Source organism: Montipora foliosa, chromosome 5, assembly GCF_036669935.1.
Source record: "Montipora foliosa isolate CH-2021 chromosome 5, ASM3666993v2, whole genome shotgun sequence".
NCBI lineage: Eukaryota > Metazoa > Cnidaria > Anthozoa > Scleractinia > Acroporidae > Montipora > Montipora foliosa.
In genome coordinates, this window is record NC_090873.1 from 20,001 (window position 1) to 25,000 (window position 5,000).

Sequence of the window (5,000 nt, forward strand, 5' to 3'; positions counted from 1 at the left end):
TTCCGCTCGGGATTCGGAACTCGGAACAATTGGTTCCCCTTTTAGCAATGAAGGACCATTTTGTTCCCAAGTAGTATGAAAGCACGTTCCGATTTCATCAAAAGGAATACAAAAAAGAGGAACAATCTGTTCTCGCTTTTAAAGAGAGGACCGTTCCAGAACCAAGAAAAGGAACGCCTTTGAAAAACAAAATGCGCTCAAAAACATCGTTAGTTAAAAAGAAAGAAGCCAAAAAGCGACTAAAAGATCACCTTGTGGAACACAATCGAATGCCGAAATTTTGCTGACGAAAAACAACACTCAACTCAAAAAAGAAAACAAAATTGAAATTTGGGAAATGTTATAGATCCCTTGAGCCAACAACGCATCATCACCAGGAGGACCACAAATGGATTCACAGTTCAAGTTGAGGAGAAATTGAGAGAAAGTTACAGGAAACTCAACACTGGACAACTTCTGGAGAAAACTGTAATTGCCCTGAGCTGGATTTGAACCCACCTCCCCCTGATCACTAGTCGGGTGTGATGACCACTACACTATGCGTTGTTGGCTCAAGGGATCTACTTAACTGACTCTTTACATTAATTACCCTTGTCCGCCTGGGAATCACATGTTGATCCAGCGTTATCACATAGAAAACTGGCCCATTAGGGAGTCCCACGTAAATGCCACACATTAAGTGATCAATCAGCCATGTTGCCAGCATGGTTGTCCTGATAGTGTAGTGGTCATCACACCCGACTAGTGATCAGGGGGACGTGGGTTCAAATCCCGCTCAGGGCAATTACAGTTTTCTCCAGAAGTTGTGCAGTGTTGAGTTTCCTGTAACTTTCTCTTAATTTATCCATACTTAATTTACTGCGTTTCTGAGTGGGAATTGACCTATAATTCTAACTTAAAAAGAATAGTTACTTTCCAGAAGAAGGCAATTAGAATTGTTGCTAAAGTTCCCTTTGATTCCCATACAGATCCTATTTTTCGAGATCTCGAAGTTTTAAAATTCAGTAATGTTGTTTTGTTTCATTTAGGCAAGTTTATGTTTTTCTTCTCTAAAGGTTTACTTCCGAATTCATTTAATGACATGTTTACACTGGCTAATTATATTCATCCTTATAACACTAGAAACTCATCCAATTCCAATTTTTATATTCCATTAGTTCGAACTAATATACGAAAATTTTCAATCCGCTTCCAAGGCCATAAATTTTTCAACTCTCTTGCCAGTCAAATTAAGTCATCTGGATCTACCGCTCAGTTTTGCAAAAACCTTAAAAGATTTCTTTTTTATCGTTAGTAGCATCAAATTCTTCGAAGTATTTACGCTTTTGTATTTTTGTGGATAAATGTGTGTGTGTGTGCACTCTTTCGTTTTTTTAATAATAAATTGTATTACGTCCCAGTGCTATCTTAAACTTAATTTCTTAGTCTAATTTGAGGAAGCCCATAGCTCCATAAGCTCTTATAGTTTCTTTATGGCCTTCCTCGCCTTTTTTACAATTTTTTGTATTTTCTTTAATAAATCGGATACATTATATGTAATCATGGCATTCAAAAACTTTGAAACCTTGAATTTCTCCTCAACTTGGACTGTGAATCCATTTGTGGTCCTCCTTGGGGTGATGTGTTGTTGGCTCAAGGGATCTACTTAACTGACTCTTTACATTAATTACCCTTGTCCGCCTGTGACTCACATGTTGATCCAGCGTTATCACATAGAAAACTAGCCCATTAAGGAGTCCCACGTAATTGCCACACATTAAGTGATCAATCAGCATTGTTGCCAGCATGGTTGTCCTGATAGTGTAGTGGTCATCACACCCGACTAGTGATCAGGGGGTCGTGGGTTCAAATCCCGCTCAGGGCAATTACAGTTTTCCCCAGAAGTTGTCCAGCGTTGAGTCTCCTGTAACTTTCTCTATATATATAAACCATATATATATTGCGGACATTTCTGACTGCTCTGGGACCAGAGAGGAAAACCTCAAAATCCTATCCTAGGTTGTAAGGGTGACCAGATATTCTGTAGAATCCTCTTGGGGCAATGTTGTTGGGGGGGATCAGAACTAAGTTCTGAATCCTTTCCCGTGTCCTCTGGCGTATCAGAGATTATTTATCCTCTCCTGTGATGTTTGTGGGGGATCATAGATCCTAAATTCTCTCTTGTTTTCTTCTCTAGACAAAAAAATTGGGACAAATTGTTTTTCGTTGGCCACTGTCTGTTTGTTAAATTAATATAACTCTAGTTATGTAAATTTCTTTGTTGTAATTTCGTGTGTTGTGTGTGTCTGTGTGTTTTGAGTGTAAGCTCCCTTGATAAGCCTATGTAGGTGCTTTTGGGGCAAACAATGGTTAATATGTTTAAATGAAAAAAAAAAAAATTGGCAGAAGATCATTTGGGTTATTATGCGGGGCTCAGACATTAGAATGAAGTTCAAGGATGAATTTTTTTGAAAACCTTCTTTGGAATAAGGTGGTGATTATGAGTTTCCGTGGAAGTGCCACATTCATTTCAATTTTCAGCCAATTTTACACTCATTTCCGATGTAACTTCAAAATCTGTATCATACAAAACCTGTTCTCTGAGACAGGTTTCCATTTCACACTGAAAAACCAGCCATTTTTTAAGTTATTCTTAGTATTTGGTTTGAACTTTCCCAAATTGGAATGCCAGATTTTAGTTTGGAAGACGCTTTAGGTCACCGAGTTAAGTTACGGTATATATTTCAACATCGCGCGACAACAAATTTATTTCCGGTTTTCCCGGTTTTAGGTTACATTTCTATTTCACGTCACCTGTTACGATTCATCATCTGACGCAATTAGCTTTCATATTGCGTGTGTTACTCAGCTGATCCTGAAAACCCTTCCGCGTGCCCTTAATCGTAATTTGTCCATTTATTTCAAACAAGCTAAAGAGCGTGGAAGTTAACCGTAGATTTGAAACAAACGACTTGATGACCAGGGATACTTACTTTAAGTGGCTCGAGGCCCCTATTTAAAGGGTAACTCTCACCAAAATTCTTTGATTTTTTTTATGTATTTTTCGTATGCCAGTCTTGATAAGGAAAGGTTTTCCAAAAAAATTATGGTCGTAAGTTAAAAACTGAATTTTTTATGATTTTTTTCCTTTGCAACCCGGCAGCCATTTTATAAAACACGCCAGTTTGGGGTCACGTGGGGTGATACGTCACAGGTGTGGAACATGTTTTCAGATGAGAATTTATTCCGCGAAAACGTCTGCTCAAAGAGTCCAGGGTGCAGTGCAAATGCTACCTTTTCTTTTAAACCTCTTATGTTGGAAAAAAGGAGGTTAAACGGTTGTAAAAGCAGTCTGATTTTCACAGGTTTGATGCTTGGTGCAGAGCCGTTAATCGACGTTAACATCACTTTGTTGACGGGGTTTATTTTATACAAAAGAAATCCTTATCTGAAATGTCAGTTTTCAATCTGAAATTAAAACCATTACAACTACCGTGAGTACAAGTCATTCCAAGATTCTTCCCGTTTCTTAAGATGATATGATGTTAAAATAATGCAAGATATGCAACTGAATTGTAAAACGTTTGAAACCCGAAGAGTGTTTATGTCCTGTTCGCTCGACCTTTCACAGCTTGAATTTCAGGTTATCTCCCTTAGTCTGCACATTCATTACGCAACCCTAACCACCTTCCCAAGCAATATTTAAAAGGAATTCGAAGCAATGGAGAAATATAATAGTAATAAGAAATGCAAATCTAGCGGTGGCGAGGAAAAGAAAAAAGAACCTGGGAAGCGTTGTGTTGTGATGTTTTGCGATAAGACGAATGCAGACGGGGTCTCCATGCATAAATTCCTCACTGAAGAAAAAGTTCGTAGACAATGGGTTTCGTTTGTTCGCCAAAAAAGAGACACTGACTCATGGAAACAAGGTTCGGGTCACATTTGCAGCGATCACTTCACTCCCGAAGATTATCACGATTACGGAATGAAAGTCGCTGGCTATGCTTCAAAGATGTTGTTAAAGAAAAATGCCATTCCGTCAAGGCAAGTTGTTCCAACCCCACAGCAGCTGGAATCTGCCCGTAAAAAGAAGCGGAAAATATCGGATATTAGCGAAGGGAGCAACGTGGTGACCCATGAGGCGGGATATACTGCTGCAAAGCGACCAAGCCGAACCTTGGCAAAATTAACCGCAAACCGGGTATGCATACCTTTGCTTGAATGCGTGACAGGTCAATTCTGTTTTTTTTTTCGGTATTTCCAGATATTAAATTTATCCCTTTTAACTACAAGAGTGCAACTTGATTTTTGTGCATGTGATATTTCGTGTTTTACAGCTTTTAGCGCAATTTGAGGATGCCCAGAGGAACAAGGACAGCGGGGATCAATTGCCTTCCACAAGTCAGGACAGGGAGGGAGACATCGCTATTCTTGTGCCGTCTGAGACTGTAGAGTGCGATTCAGCAGACTTTAATCTTCAAAAAAAATCAAAAGTGAACAGAGGAACTCAACTAAGTTTCAAGCGTCCGACCTATCGCAGTAAAGGTAATTAAAATTTGAGTTTGAGTTAAGAAGAATTGCACCCCTTTCCTCGGTATATGATGTATAAATTTATTGTCCGCAGGTACTCAAGTAAGTCTCAAAATCAAAACCCATGTTGACTGCGAGGTACAGTGCAATCTCGTAGACCTTCCTCCCCTGGAATTACTTCACCCCTTACCTGAGAACGTTCAGGAAGAACATGTGAGGAAATCCCCTGAACCACTGGACCAGGTAGAAGATGACCCGTTTGAAGACGCTGATGTGGATGATGAGGACTATAAGCCTTATCAGGATTCGGAAGATGAGGAAGACGAAAACGAGGAAAAAATCGTGAGGTAGGAAGAGACAATTCCCACCAAACTACGCGTGTTCATTGCCATTCGGCCATCTCAGGAAAACTCATAACAATTGCATTTACTTACCACTAGGCCCTCGCTGAAAGGCGAAAAGTGCAAAATCCACGAAGAACGAAATTTCAT

The 5,000-nt window shown here is 39.5% G+C and overlaps 1 non-coding gene across 1 annotated transcript; it reads left to right on the plus strand.

Annotated features, from left to right (window-relative positions):
• Positions 1–710: 710 nt before the first annotated feature.
• Positions 711–783, plus strand: Trnat-agu (transfer RNA threonine (anticodon AGU)). The gene has a single exon. It is a non-coding gene; the product is annotated as a tRNA-Thr (tRNA).
• Positions 784–5,000: the final 4,217 nt, after the last annotated feature.